We start from the raw sequence: 16,464 nt of genomic DNA on the forward strand, positions 1-16,464 counted from the left end.
ACAGCAACAACAACAAACATTATTTAAAGGGACTAACTGAAACTGCAGAGTTGAAAAAGAAAAGAATTGAATGGATTAGGCATCAAATTAATATTCTAAAGCTGTGGTATGCTTGAGGTTAAGGGAAAAGATAGTGTTAGTAATAGGAGAAAAAAAGAGTTGTATTGTCTTTGTACATTTAAGCATAGTGTAAGTTAAACCTTTTTTACACAGCTCATGGGGTTCTCATGGCTAAGTATACTGGAGTGGTTTGCCATTCCCTCTTCCAGTGGATCCTGTTCTGTCAGAACTTTCCACTATGATCCGTCCTCCTTGGGTAGCTCTACATGGCATGGCTCATAGCTTCACTGAGTTACATATACCGATTCAATGGACATGAACTTGTGCAAACTCCTGGAAAGGACAGAATTTTACTTTCATTTTTGGCATTATGGCATATTAGATAATTCAAAAAATTCTGGGTACAAAATATCTAGGAATGTTGGATAAAATGTAGCAAATCTTCATTTTAGACTCAGAACTAAGCTTCCAAGAGAGGAAGGGGAATAACCAGGAATCAAGAGTGAAAAGTTAAGCTAAAATCCAGAATGAAAGGTGATGTAGACATCCTGGCTGGTTTGGAAAGGTTTCACAATCTTAATGACTGGGTATTAATGGTTCTATAAGCTTAGGGCAGAAAGCACCATGCAAAGAAGGATCCATGAAAGACTAGACTCCTGGTGAAAGGTGGACTTGATGAACAGGTGAATTTATCTTGAGCTGAGCTTGAGTGGAAAAATGTGTCCTCCTGAAGATCCATTATTGTTAGCTTATATTCACATGGGTTTAAAATTCAAATCTATACTCTGTAGATGGTCTCAGAGGCCCTAAATTAAAAATAATACTCAGTGATTGGTATTCATTGATTCATATTGTAACAGGACATTGGCAGAAGGAATGTCTCAAGGATCCCAGAGATAAGCCCTGCCAAACATGAACCCAAAGTACACAATTACAAAATACATGAGGAAGACTCAGCAACGTGCTCAATTAAAATCAGACCTGCAACTACAACAAATAATTTAGTTACTGAATGTAACAGCAAATTTGGAAAATGCAACAGTGGCCACAGGACTGGAAAAGGTCAGTTTTCATTCCAATCCCAAAGAAAGGCAATGCCAAAGAATGCTCAAACTACCACACATTTACATTTAAAATGCTTAGAGAAAAATAGGGTGAAACATGGGACAGAACAATGCCTTTTTCAAAGACAGTCATAAATTTAAAAAGAAGTTATATGATAAATACATATTAGGGATATAATGTACAACAAGGTTAATATAATTGATGCTGTTCTATATTGTGTATGAAAGTTGTCAAGAGTAAATTCTAAGAGTTCTCATCATAAGGAATTTTTTTCATTTTCTTTTATTTTGTATATGAATGACATAATGGATGTTTCCTAAACTTATTGTGGTACTCATTTCATGATGTATGTAAGTCAAATTATTATGCTGAACATCTTAAACTTATACAGTGTTTTATGCAAACTATCTTATGAAAACTGGAAGAAAAAATAACAAAGAAGTAAAGAATATTAATGAATTAAAATTTAAAAATCAATTGAAGGCTTAAATAACAGGTTTACCAGATACTAGCTAAAGGGATAGCTGATAAATATTATGTTTTTAAAGAAGTATGCAGAATTTATCACAGAGGCACAAGATGAAAAATATGATGGAGTGCTTAAGGGATCTGAAAGAGTGAATGCGAATCTAATTGGGCTACTGATAAAAAATTCTATATAATGAAAAAAGGTAAAAGAGAAAAAAACACATGTTTTATAGAATTAAAAAACATGGATCTTCAGATTGAGGGAAGCTACTAAATCTTAATGAAGTAAATAAAGAGGAATACATAGTTAGATATAAAACATCAAGGTGAAACTACAGAACACTGAATAGAACAACTATTTCAAAAGCAGCCTGAAAGAAAGGCAGATTTTTCTCCAAAGGACTATAATTAGAGTGACTGTAAACATCTCAACAGCATCATTAAGAATCAGGAGACATTGGACCAGTTCTATGTACTAAGAGAAAATGCTGTCAAGTAGAATTTTACTCAAGGGAAAAATATGCTGAAGTCAAAACAGCACTAATAATTTGCTATCGAATTTTAATTTTTTTCAGTGAATGAAAAAAGTGCTAAAGCACTAAAATTTCTCAGTTACTAAGAATAATATTATTTCAGAGAAAAGACATGAAGCTCAAACGGTAGGGGGAGCAGGGGGATGGTTAAAAGGGGGGAAAATGGTTAAAATTTAAGGTGATCCAGACAATCACTGATGGCATAAAACAATAACAACTATTGATTTTAATGGTAAAAAAAACTGAGATGGAAAAATACACTAGATAAAAATAACATGGAGGAGGGGAGCGAATCATTGTAGATAAGTACACATATTAAACATTTGAAAGTCCATCACTGAAACAACAGAAATATAGCATTTAAATTCTATGATAGAGAAGAAGAGAAGTAGGAACTGAATAATCTCTACACCAAAAGAAAGTTTTCAAAAAAAAGCATGAAAAAAAAAAAGAAAAGCAGAATGAGTGCAGGGGAACAAAAAGTCTTCTATGTTTCTAGTGTGAATCTAAATCAGCACAACAATTCTGAAGCACAACTGGCAATATTTTAAAGATTAAGTATTAGTCACTTCCTGGAAACACAAGGTATGTAGACTAGAATAATACCTCTTCAGCTATCTATGATTTAAAACAACTTTTACAATGTGTAATCCACTGCGGAACAATAATTTTGCAAAAATGCAAAATCATATAATGTTGCAGCAATGTCAAATTGCTGTAAAAGTTTTCACTTGCTTACTCTCAGTGCTTGTACTACCTCACCAGAGATAATTCACTGATACTGGTCCGCACTATATTTTGAGGAGCGTTGCTTTATGCAAAGTCAAACACATCTGTAGGGAGAAATATATCACAGTAATCAATGTAGCACTGCTTTGTAATAGCAAAACAAAACAATATAGCTAAATGTTCCCCAAACAAAGAATGGATACATTGCAGAATATTCATATATCTAATAATATTTAGTGATGTGAATGAATGATCTAGAAGTGAAGGTATCAGAGTAGATAAATGTTAAAAAGAACATAATGCTGAGTATAAAAAAGCAATTTGAGGAATTTATCTCATATGATAGTGTTTTGTAATATAAAATGAAGTCATGGTTTCTTAAGGAATATATATTTTTAGAGAGGTATAAAGGCATGCATAGGAGTGATAAGCACCAAATTCAGGATAGTTACTGCTTCTGGATGGTGGGAAAGAAAGAAAACACTACTGGAGAGTGTATTTTGTACTTTAGTTAAGCAGAAGTTTCAAGTGGGTTCATTATACTACTCACATATTTTTGTATGTTTGAAGCATTTCATAATTTAAAAAGGAAGAAGATACATTGATAAAAATATCTCTTAAATTGAGAGTAAAAATTACCACCATGTAGCTTAAAGGTCAGCAGTCATTCAGACCTGCTATTCTCTAACATACTTGAAGAGTTTTGTTTTCCGTGTGCATGCTAAGTCACTTCAGTTGTGTTTGACTCTTTGCAACCCTATGGACCATAGCCCACCAGGCTCCTCTGTCCATGGAATTTTACAGGCAAGAATACTGGAGTGGGTTGCCATTTCCTACTCCAGGGATCTTCCCAACCCAGGGATTTTTCACGTATAAAAAGAAACTCAAATTGTGTTCAGTCAATATCTCAAGCTAGTATAAGTGTAATACCTATAGCTCCTGGGCACTTATACTCTGTGTTGAGTCCTACCTTTACACAGATCAAGTTTTTCTAGATACTAGTGTGCACGCAGACTGGAGGCCATCAGGGGAGATTTTTATAGGAAGATTCTAATAACACAGCAAAGTGCTATGCCTCCCACACTGGGATTCAAGCTTAACTAATATACGCTTTTCATTTTCTTATTCAGCACTTATAAACATTGCCTACAAACATGTTAATTGTGAGTAAATAGGCCATTGTTTTACTCTGTTGACTGTTTATATAAGAGACATTAAAAATATATCACTCAAGGGACTCAGTTAACAATTTAACACTAGTTAGGATTTGCCTCATTGGTCAGGATGACTTGTGAATTCTTTTTTCAATTCTCCTGAGACTTAAAATATGTAGGAAGATTCTCAAATGTTAGGTGATGAGGCAAAGTCACAATCTTATCCTTAAGAATCATATTATCTCTGTACACACAGGAAGTATTATGTATCAACTGTTACTCTTAATTATATTTACTTATATTTATGCAGCAGTCTTAATCCAGAGCAATTGAGTCATTTTATTTATTGATAAGGTAATAAAACAATGAGGTTATTAAACTCTCCCATTGCTATCCAATATTCTCGTTCTTTTTAAAAGACTGTGATCAGCAAAAAGTCCTAGCTCTGAAAGAATGTTTATAAATGTAATTATAATTATAAAAGGACATGCAAAAATGTACAAATGATCCACACTTTAAATACACTGGCAAAAAAGTACAACTTTTTTCCTAGATTGCTTGTAAGTTAATTTTCAAGTAATTAACAAAATGATTTCCTATTTCACACTAAATTAGAAGTTGCTGAATTAGAGATAGGAAAGCTGCTGAGATGAGTTGCTAATACTATGGTTTTCTAAACTGCCTTCAAATCCAAATTATTCCTAGAGTGGAAATCAGGTATACTTCAAAAAATAAAAAGCCAAAGATTTCACTTGTATACTGGTTATGACAGGCATGATTTACCACATTGAACTTTTCCACATCAGTCTTATTTGCATTTTTAAGGTTTGGATTATACCTCAATGGAACCAAAGAGTGAAATTTTGCTTCATCTAACTTATGTATATTAAATAAACCTTGTGTTCTTTACATGCTAACCTATGCGTGCCTGTTCAGTTGTGTCCTACTCTTTGCAACCCCACGGACTACAGCTTGCCAGGCTCCTCTGTCCATGGAATTTTCCAGGCAAGAATACTGGAGTGGGTTGCCATTTCCTAGCTCAGGAAATCTTCCCAACCCAGGTATCAAACACATATCTCCCGTGTCTCCAGAATTGGCAGGCAGATTATTAACCAATGAGCCCAAAGCCTTTGACTGTGTGGATCACAACAAACTGTGGAAAAAACTTCAAGAGACAGGAATACCAGACAACTTGACCTGCCCCTGAGAAATCTGTATGCAGGTCAAGAATCAACAGTTACAAATGGACATGGAACAAATGACTGGTTCCAAATCGGAAAAGGAGTGTGTCAAGGCTGTATATTGTCACCTGACTTATTTAACTTATATGCAGAGTACATCACGTGAAATGCCAGGCTGGATGAAGTACAAGCTGGAATCAAGAGTGCCAAGAAAAATATCAATAACCTCAGATATGCTGAGGTTAATTACCACCCTTACAGCAGAAAGTGAAGAAGAACTAAAGAGCCTCCTGATGAAAGTGAAAGAGGAGAGTGAAAAAGTTGGCTTAAAGCTCAACATTCAGAAAAATAAGATCATGGCATCCAGTCCCATCACTTCATGGCAAATAGATGGGGAAATAATGGAAATAGTGATATACTTTATTTTTCTGGGCTCCAAAATCACTGCAGATGGTGACTGCAGCCATGAAATTAACAGACACTTGCTCTTTGGAAGAAAAGCTATGACCAACCTAGATAGCATATTAAAAAGCAGAGACATTACCTTGCCAACAAAGGTCCATCTAGTCAAGGCTGTGGTTTTTCCAGTGGTTGTGTATGGATGTGAGAGTTGGACTATAAAGAAAGCTGAGCACTGAAGAATTGATGCTTTTAAACTGTGGTGTTGGAGAAGACTCTTGAGAGTCCCTTGGACTACAAGGAGATCCAACCAGTCAATTCTAAGGGAAATCACTCCTGAATATTCATAGGAAGGACTGATGCTGAGACTGGAACTCGAACACTTTGGCTACCTGCTGCAAAGAACTGACTCATCTGAAAAGACCCTGATGCAGCCTGGTGTGCTGTAGTCCATGGGGTCACAGAGAGTCGGAAACGATTGAGCGACTGAAATGAATTGAACTGAACTGAGCCACCCGTGTCACTGACTTGTTTTATAATTTCAGTCAAGTTCCATGTTTGCCTCCCTGGCTCTTGGATTCCTCATCTGTAAAGTGAACAGATCAGATTATTTGAGTATCCATTCCCTTTCAGTCTTCCTACACTGTCAATTGTGCTGGCCTATTTGTCCTGACAGGGTTTGTCATTGGCTGCAGTTTCACCCTCTTTCCATCAGGTTGCTCTGTGCGGCAGAATGAAAGAAAGAAAGAAAAAGCAAGCAGTAAAGAAATGCAAATTCTGTAAAAGTCTATAAAGATGATCATTGTCCTTGGGGTTTCTCTTTAGCACAAGGAAAACATAAAATGGTAGAAAATATTTGTACAATTTATATTACAAAGAAAATGTAGTTCTACTGAGAAAAGTATTCTATTTTTTTTCCCCAAAAATGCCTCTTGCTTTTCAGCTTAAAAGAATTATAGTCATTCTAAGATTTTCATTCTAAAGGGGAAAATTCAATTATCCTATCTATACCTGCAGCGTGGACTTTCAGTTTCTGTATGGTTCTCTTCTTTTTAGTTTTCTAAGTGTGTTTCTCAGGTTTATATTAAGTGAGAGTCCAATAAAGGTGAAGTTAAAGATCAGGGAACACTGATTGATAACCAGAGGAATAAAAGAAACCGAGTGAGAGAGAAGCAGAGACCCATGTCATGGCTTTAAGAAGTTAGGCAAACTGAAGCCACAAGTCTCCAGCAGAGATTTCTCTGGCGTAGATAATACAGGAATGAAGGGCAAGACAGAAAAACACAAAACAAAGTCATAAATATAAAGCTGAGCTGAGTGAGGATTTCAGAGCATTAACTCTGTTCTCAAATCAGATGTACAAACTGTGTTTGGACAACACTTGCCTCATGACCAATATGAGTGTAATCTTTCTAATGGATTAAGTGTGTTATTCATGTACAACACAATAATGGCCTTTTGAAATTCAATGTGAATTAGTTCTAAATGCAGTAACTGTTAAAATTCAGTTTATCAGTTCAGTTCAGTCAGTCATGTCCAACTCTTTGCAACCCCATGGACTGCATGAGACCAGGCTTCCCTGTCCATCACCAACTCCCACAGCTTACTCAAACTCATGTCCATCCTGTCAGTGATGCCATCCAACCATCTTATCCTCTGTTATCCCCTTCTCCTCCCACCTTCAATCTTTCCCAGCATCAGGATCTTTTCGAATGATTCTTTGCCTCAGGTGGCCTGAGTATTAGAGTTTCAGCTTCAACATCAGTCCTTCCAGTGAATATTCAGGACTGATTTCTTTTAGGATAGACTGGTTGGATCTCCTTTGCAACCCAGAGAAGAGAAGAGTCTCAAGAGAAGATCTCAGAGACAATCTCAAGAGTCTTCTCCAATACCACAGTTCAAAAGCATCAATTCTTTGGTGTTCAGCTTTCTTTATAGCCCATCACTCACATCCATACATCAATACATTAGTTTATGAATAAGGCAAAAAACCTTTTGCATTCATTAAAGGGATATGTAACTTAGAATTTTTTCCTAATTTCCTTTTTTCCCTTTAAAGCTCTTATACATGCACCTCAGTGTTCACTGCAGCACTATTTACAATAGCCAGGACATGGAAGTAACCTAGATGTCCACTGACAGAAAAATAGATAAAGAAGCTGCAGTATACATATATAATGGAATATTCAGTTCAGTTGTTCAGTCGTGTCCTACTATTGGCGATCCCATGACCTGCAGCACGCCAGGCCTCCCTGTCCATCACCACTCCCAGAGTTTACCCAAACTCATGTCCATTGAGTCAGTGATGCCATCCAACCATTTCATCCTCTGTCATCCCCTTCTCCTCCCAGCCTCAATCTTTCCCAGCATCAGGGTCTTTTCAAATGAGTCAGCTCTTTGCATCAGGTGGCAAAAGCATTGGAGTTTAGCTTCAACATCAGTCCTTCCAATGAACACCCAGGACTGATCTCCTTTAGGATGGACTGGTTGGCTCTCCTTGAAGTCCAAGGGACTCTCAAGAGTCTTCTCCAACACCACAATTCAAAAGCATCAATTCTTTGGTGCTCAGCTTTTTTTATAGTCCAACTCTCACATCCATACATGGATGGAAAAATCATGGAAAAACCATAGCCTTGACAGACTTTTGTTGGCAAAGTAATGTCTCTGCTTTTCAACATGCTGTCTACGTTGGTCATAACTTTCCTTCCAAGGAGCAAGCGTCTTTTAATTTCATGGCTGCAATCACCATCTGCAGTGATTTTGGAGCCCAGAAAATAAAAGTCAGCCACTGTTTTCACTGTTTCCCCATCTATTTCCCATGAAGTGATGGGTCCAGATGTCATGATCTTAGTTTTCTGAATGTTGAGCTTTAAGCCAACTGTTTCACTCTCCTCTTTCACTTTCATCAAGAGGCTCTTAGTTCTTCACTTTCTGCCATAAGGGTGGTGTCATCAGCATATCTGAGGTTATTGAATATTATTCAGCCATAAAAAAGGAACACATGTGAGTCAGCTGAACTGAGGTGGATGAATCTCTAGCTTGTAACAGAGTGAAGTGTACCAGAAAGATAAAAACAAATATCATATATTAACACATATATATGAAATCTAGAAAAATGGTACTGATGAACCTATTTGCAGGGCAGGAACAGAGAGGCAGACACAGAGAACAGTCATGTGGACTCATCAGGGGAAGGAGAGTGTGGGACAAATTGAGGGAGTAATGTTGACATATGTACACTATCATACGTAAAGCAACATTGACATATAATGGTACTATATATAAAATATGTTAGATAGTGAGTGAGAAGCTGCTATATAACAGAGAGGCCAGCCTCATGCTCTGTGATCATCTAGAGAGGTGGATGAGGAGGTGGAGTGGGAGGGAGGACCAAGAGAGAGAAGATAGATTAATATATATACTTATGACTGATTCATGCTGTTGTATGGCAGAAACAAATAAAACATTGCAAAGCAATTATCCTCCAAGTTAAAATAAATGAATCATAGAAATACATATAATTTTAGCCTTCTTAATTCTGATAATCATAAGCTGAAAATTTGTGGAGCATTTTAATACTTATCTATGTTTATTTTTACAATAAAAATGAAAGAATATATTAATGTTAATATTTCCAGTTAAATCTCCTTTTAGTAAAGCAATATTAATCTATCCTATTCAACTCTCCTGGACCAGAGATGGTGAGGCCCTGGAGTGGTGGCTGCGAGGTTCTGGAGTGTTTGTGAGGAGATACCCCCACGGCCAAGGTCAGGAACTGCGGTCACACTTTGCTGGAGCAGGTGTGAAGAGAGAGCCCATGTTCAAGGTCAGAGAACCCCCAGCAAGATGGTAGGTGTTGGAACCGTGGCTGTGTGGTGCTGGAGCAGCTGTGAGGAGATACCCCACAACCAAGGGCAAAGGAGAAGTTCCAGCAAGATGGTAGGAGGGGTGAATTTGATTTAGAATCAAACCCCATTGCCGCCAGAGATGCTCAGAGGGCTCAAACAAATCTTGTGCACAACAGGACCCAGGGACCACACAGAGACTGAGACGAAATGTGCTGGAGCATCTCCTGTGAGGAATGGGTCAGCAGTGGTCTGCCACAGCGGCAGGGGCTCTCAGTGCAGCAGACTTGGGTATGGCATAAGACCTCTTGGAGGAGGGCGCCATTAACCCCACCATAGAGCTGCCAGAACTTACACAGGACTGGGAAATAAGCTCTCAGAGGGCACAAACAGAACCTTGTGGGCACCACGACCCAGGAGAAAGAAGCAGTGACCCCAAAAGAGACTGATCCAGACTTGCCCGGGAGTGTCCAGGAGTCTCCAGTAGAGGCATGGATTAGTGGCAGCCTGCTGGAGGATTGGGGGCAGTGAGTATAGCAGTACATGCATGGGATCTTTTGAAGGAGATTATTATTATCTTGATTACCTCCACCATAGTTTCAGTCAGTTCAGTTTTTCAGTCATGTCCGACTCTTTGGGACCCCATGAATTGCAGCACGCCAGGCCTCCCTGTCCATCACCAACTTCCAGAGTTCACTCAGACTCATGTCCATGGAGTCAGTGATGCCACCCAGCCATCTCATTCTCTGTTGTTCCCTTCTCCTCCTGCCCCCAATCCCTCCCAGCAGCAGCAAACTCCCAGTTTCCAGTGAGTCAACTCTTCGTATGTGGTGGTCAAAGTACCGGAGTTTCAGTTTTATCATTATTCCTTCCAAAGAAATCCCAGGGCTGATCTCCTTCAGAATGGACTGGTTGGATCGCCTTGGAGTCCAAGGGACTCACAAGAGTCTTCTCCAACACCACAGTTCAAAAGCATCAACTCTTCGGCACTCAGCTTTCTTCACAGTCCAACTCTCACATCCATACATGACCATTGGAAAAACCATAGCATTGACTAGATGGACCTTTGTTGACAAAGTAACGTCTCTGCTTTAAGTATGCTATCTAGGTTGGTCATAACTTTTCTTCCAAGGAGTAAGCATCTTTTAATTTTGTGGCTGCAGTCACCATCTACAGTGATTTTGGAGCCCCCCAAAATAAAGTCTGACACTGTTTCCACTGTTCCCGATCTATTTTACATGAAGTGATGGGACCAGATGCCATGATCTTTGTTTTCTGAATGTTGAGCTTTAGGCCAACTTTTTCACTCTCCTCTTTCACTTTCATCAAGAGGCTTTTGAGTTCCTCTTCACTTTCTGCCATAAGGGTGGTGTCATCGGCATATCTGAGGTGATTGATATTTCTCCTGGCAATCTTGATTCCAGCTTGTGCTTCTTCCAGTCCAGCGTTTCTCATGATGTACTCTGCATATAAGTTAAATAAGCAGGGTGACAATATACAGCCTTGATATACTCCTTTTCCTATTTGGAACCAGTCTGTTGTTCCATGTCCAGTTCTAACTGTTGCTTCCTGACCTGCATATGGGTTTCTCAAGAGGCAGGTCAGGTGGTCTGGTATTCCCATCTCTTTCAGAATTTTCCACAGTTTATTGTGATCCACACAGTCAAAGGCTTTGGCATAGTCAATAAAGCAGAAATAGATGTTTTTCTGGAACTCTCTTGCTTTTTCAATGATCCAGTGGATGTTGCTAATTTGATCTCTGGTTCCTCTGCCTTTTCTAAAACCAGCTTGAATATCTGGAAGTTCACAGTTCACATATTTCTGATGCCTGGCTTGGAGAATTTTGAGCATTACTTTACTAGCGTGTGAGATGAGTGTAATTGTGTGGTAATTTGAGCATTCTTTGGCATTGCCTTTCTTTGGGATTGTAATGCAAACTGACCTCTTCCAGTCCTGTGGCCACTGCTGAGTTTTCCAAATTTGCTGGCATATTGAGTGCAGCACTTTCACAGCATCATCTTTCAGGATTTGAAATAGCTCCACTGGAATTCCATCACCTCCACTAGCTTTGTTCATAGTGATGCTTCCTAAGGCCCACTTAACTTCACATTCCAGGATATCTGGCCCTAGGTGAGTGATCACACCATCGTGATTATCTGGGTGATGAAGATCTTTTTTGTACAGTTCTTCTGTGTATTCTTGCCACCTCTTCTTAATATCTTCTGCTTCTGTTAGGTCCATACCATTTCTGTCCTCTATCGAGCCCATCTTTGCATCAAATGTTTCCTTGGTATCTCTAATTTTCTTGAAGAGCTCTCTAGTCTTTCCCATTCTGTTGTTTTCCTCTATTTCTTTGCATTGATCGCTGAAGAAGTCTTTCTTATCTCTTCTTGCTATTCTTTGGAACTCTGCATTCAGATGCTTATATCTTTCCTTTTCTCCTTTGCTTTCGCTTCTCTTCTTTTCACAGCTATTTGTATGGGGCCACCATAGTTTGGCCCCAGGAAATATTCAGGGAGGGAACACAGTTCCATCCGTCAATAGAAAATTGAATTAAAGATTTACTGAGCATGATCCTGCCCAGTAGAACAGGACCTAGATTCCCCCTCAGTCAGGCTCTCCCATCAAGAAGCTTCCATAAGCCTCTTATCCTTCTCCATCAGAAGGCAGACAGACTGAAACCACGATCACAGAAAACTAACCAATCTGATCACATGGACCACAGCCTTGTCTAACTCAATGAGACTATGAGCCATGCCACGTAGGTCAACCCAAGATGGATGGGTCTTGGTGGAGAGTTCTGACAAAATGTGATCCACTGAAGAAGGGTAATGGAAAGTCACTTCAGTATTCTTGCCTTGAGAACCCCATGAACAGTATGAAAAGGTAAACAGATAGGACACTGAAAGATGAACTCCCCAGGTCAATAGATGCCCAATATACTACTGGAGATCAGTGAAGAAATAACTCCAGAAAGAATGAAGAGATGGAGCCAAAGCAAAAACAACACCCAGTTGTGGATGTCACTGGTGATGGAAGCAAAGTCCAATGCTGTAAGAAGCAATATTGCATAGGAACCTGGAATGTTATTACGCTATTGAAAGTGGTCAAACAGGAGACGGCAAGAGTGAACGTTGACATTCTAGGAATCAGCGAACTACAATGGACTGAAATAGGTGAATTTAACTCAGATGACCATTATATCTACTACTGTAGGCAAGAATCCCTTAGAAGAAATGGAGTAGCTATCATAGTCAACAAAAGAGTCTGAAGTGCAGCTCCTGAATGCAATCTCAAAAACGACTGTTCGTTTCCAAGGCAAACCATTCAATATCATAGTAATTCAAATCTATCCCCTGACCAATAATGCTGAAGAAACTCATGTTGAAGGGTTCTATGAAGACCTACAAGACCTTCTAGAACTAACACACAAAAAAGATGTCCTTTTCATTATAGGGGACTGGAATGCAAAAGTAGGAAGTCAAGAGAAACCTGGAGTAACAGGCAAATTTTGCCTTGGAGTACAGAATGAAACAAGGCAAAGGCTAACAGAGTTTTGCCAAGAGAACACACTGGTCATAGAAAACACCCTCTTCCAACAACACAAGAGAAGATTCTACACATGGACGTCACCAGATGATCAATAACGAAATCAGACTGACTATATTCTTTGCAGCAAAAGATGGAGAAGCTCTATACAGTTAGCAAAAACAAGATAGGGAGCTGACTGTGGCTCAGATCATCAAAACTCGTTATTGCGAAATTCAGCTTTAAATTGAAGAAAATAGGGAGTACCATTTAGGTGTGACCTAAATCAAATCCCTTGATTATACAGTGGAAATGAGGAATAGATTCAAGGGATTAGATCTGATAGAGTGCCTCATGAACTATGGATGGAGGTCCATGACATTGTACAGGAGGCAGGGATCAAGATCATCCCCAAGAAGAAGAAATGCAAAAAAGCAAAATGGCTGTCTGAGGAGGCCTTACAAAGAGCTGTGAAGAGAAGAGAAGTGAAAAGCAAAGAAGAAAAGGAAAGATATATGCATTTGAAGGCAGGTACCAAAGAATAGCAAGGAGAGATAAGAAAGCCTTCCTCAGTGATCAGTGCAAAGAAACAGAGGAAAATAATAGAATGGGGAAGACTAGCAATCTTTTCCAGAAAATGAGAGATATCAAGGGAACATTTATGCAAAGATGGCCACAATAACAGACAAAAATGGTATGGACCTAACATAAGCAGAAGATACTAAGAGGTGGCAAAAATAAACAGAAGAAATATACAAAAAAAGATCTTCATGACCCAGATAATCATGATGGTGTGGTCACTCACCTAAAGCCAGATATCCTGGAATGTGAAGTCAAGTGGGCCTTAGGAAGCATCACTACGAACAAAGCTAGTGGAGGTGATGGAATTCCAGTGGAGCTATTTCAAATCCTGAAAGATGATGCTGTGAAAGTGCTTTACTCAATATGCCAGCAAATTTGGAAAACTCAGCAGTGGCCACAGCATTGGAAAAAGGTCAGTTTTCATTCCAAACCTCAAAAAAGGCAATGCCAAAGAATGCTCAAACTACTGCACAATTGCACTCATCTCTCACACTAGCAAAGTAATGCTCAAAATTCTCCAAGCTAGGCTTCAACAGTATGTGAACCATGAAATTCCAGATGCTCAAGCTGCTTTTAGTAAAAGGCAGAGGAACCAGAGATCAAATTGCCAACATCCACTGGATCATCGATAAATCCAGAGTTCCCGAAAAACATCTACTTCTGCTTTATTGACTATGCCAAAGCCTTTGACTGTGTGGATCACAATAAACTGTGGAAAATTCTGAAAGAGATGGGAATACCAGACCACCTGACCTGCCTCTTGAGAAATCTGTATGTATATATGCATATGGAAAACTGTATGTAGTTGGAACTGGACGTGGAACAGCAGACTGATTCCCAATAGGGAAAGGAGTATGTCAAGGGTGTATATAGTCACCCTGTTTATTTAATTTATATGCAGAATACATCATGAGAAACGCTGGGCTGGATGAAGCACAAGCTGGAATCAAGATTGTGGGGAGAAATATCAATAAACTCAGATATGCAGATGACACCATTCTTATAGAAAATAGTGAAGAAGAACTAAAGAGGCTTTTGATGAAATTGAAAGAGGAAAGTGAAAAAGTTGCCTTAAAATTTAACATTCAGAAAACTAAGATCATGGCATCTGGTCCCACCACTTTATGGCAAATAGATGGGGAAACAGTGGAAACAGTGTCAGATTTTATTTTGGGGGGCTCCAAAATCACTGCAGCTGGTGGTTGCAGCCATGAAATTAAAAGACGCTTACTCCTTGGAAGGAAAGTTATGACCAACCTAGATAGCATATTGAAAGGCAGAGACATTACTTTGCAACAAAGGTCTATCTAGTCAAAGCTACGGTTTTTCCAGTAGTCATGTATGGATGTGAGAGTTGGACTATAAAGAAAGCTGAGCACTAAAGAATTGATGCTTTTGTACTGTGGTTTTACAGAAGACACTTGAGAGTCCCTTGGATATGAAACAGTTCCAAGCAGTCAATCCTAAAGGAAATCAGTCCTGAATATTCATTGGAAGTACTGTTGTTGAAGCTGAAACTCCAATACTTTGGCCACCTGATGAGAAGAATTGACTCATTTGAACAGGGAAAGATTGAGGGTAGGAGGAAAAGGGGATGACAGAGGATGAGATGGTTGGATGGTAACACCGACTCAATGGGCATGAGTTTGAGTAAGCTCCGGGAGTTGGTGATGGACTGGGAGGCAGGCATGTTGCAGTCCATGGGGTTGAAAAGAGTCTGACATGACTGAGGGACTGAACTGAACTGAACTGATGAAGCAGGATAATGAAAGAAAAAACATTTATTATATTTTTATAAGTAAATTCTGCCTAATAATAGTAATCAAAAGGTCATCTAATCATAGATCATGGCAGCCACAAGAACTTCATATATTTCTTTCTCCCATTATTTAGTCTCAGATTGCTTTCTTTTGTAGATGAGAAACATCCAGTTTCTCTTGCAGGTGGTAGAGCTAAGAAAGTTAAAACCAGAATATAGTCTTAGTCCTTGATGAGACTCAGGATTGAGGGACCCCAAATATGGCAACTAGGCATCGGTTCAGTACAGTTCAGTCACTCAGTTGTGTCTGACTCTTTGTGACCCCATGAATTGCAGCACATCAGGCCTCCCTGTCCATCACCAACTCTTGGAGTTCACTCAAACTCATGTCCGTTGAGTCAGTGATGCCATCCAGCCATCTCATCCTCTGTCGTACGCTTCTCTTCCTGCCCCCAATCCCTCCCAGCATCAGGGTCTTTTCCAATGAGTCAACTCTTTGCATGAGGTGGCCAAAGTATTGGAGTTTCAGCTTTAGCATGAGTCCTTCCAATGAACACCCAGGACTGATCTCCTTTAGGATGGACTATACTTGGCCCTCCTTGCAGTCCAAGGAACTCTCAAGAGTCTTCTCCAACACCACAGTCCAAAAGCATCAATTCTTCGGCGCTCAGCTTTCTTCACAGTCCAACTCTCACATCCATACATGACCACTGGAAAAACGATAGCCTTGACTAGACAGACCTTTGTTGGCAAAGTAATGTCTCTGCTTTTGAATATGCTATCTAGGTTGGTCATAACTTTTCTTCCAAGGAGTAAGTGTCTTTTAATTTCATGACTGCAGTCACTATCTGCAGTGATTTTGGAGCCCCCCAAAATAAAGTCTGACACTGTTTCCCCATTTATTTCCCATGAAGTGATGGGACCAGATGCCATGACCTTTGTTTTCTGAATGTTGAGCTTTAAGCCAACCTTTTCACTCTCCTCTTTCACTTTCATCAAGAAGCTTTTTCGTTCCTCTTCACTTTCTGCCATAAGGGTGGTGTCACCTGCATATCTGAGGTGATTGATATTTCTCCTGGCAATCTTGATTCCAGTTTGTGTTTCTTCCAGCCCAGCATTTCTCATGATGTACTCTGCATATAAGTTAAATAAGCAGGGTGA

This window comes from Oryx dammah, unplaced genomic scaffold, assembly GCF_014754425.2.
Source record: "Oryx dammah isolate SB20612 unplaced genomic scaffold, SCBI_Odam_1.1 HiC_scaffold_27, whole genome shotgun sequence".
Classification (NCBI taxonomy): Eukaryota; Metazoa; Chordata; class Mammalia; order Artiodactyla; family Bovidae; genus Oryx; species Oryx dammah.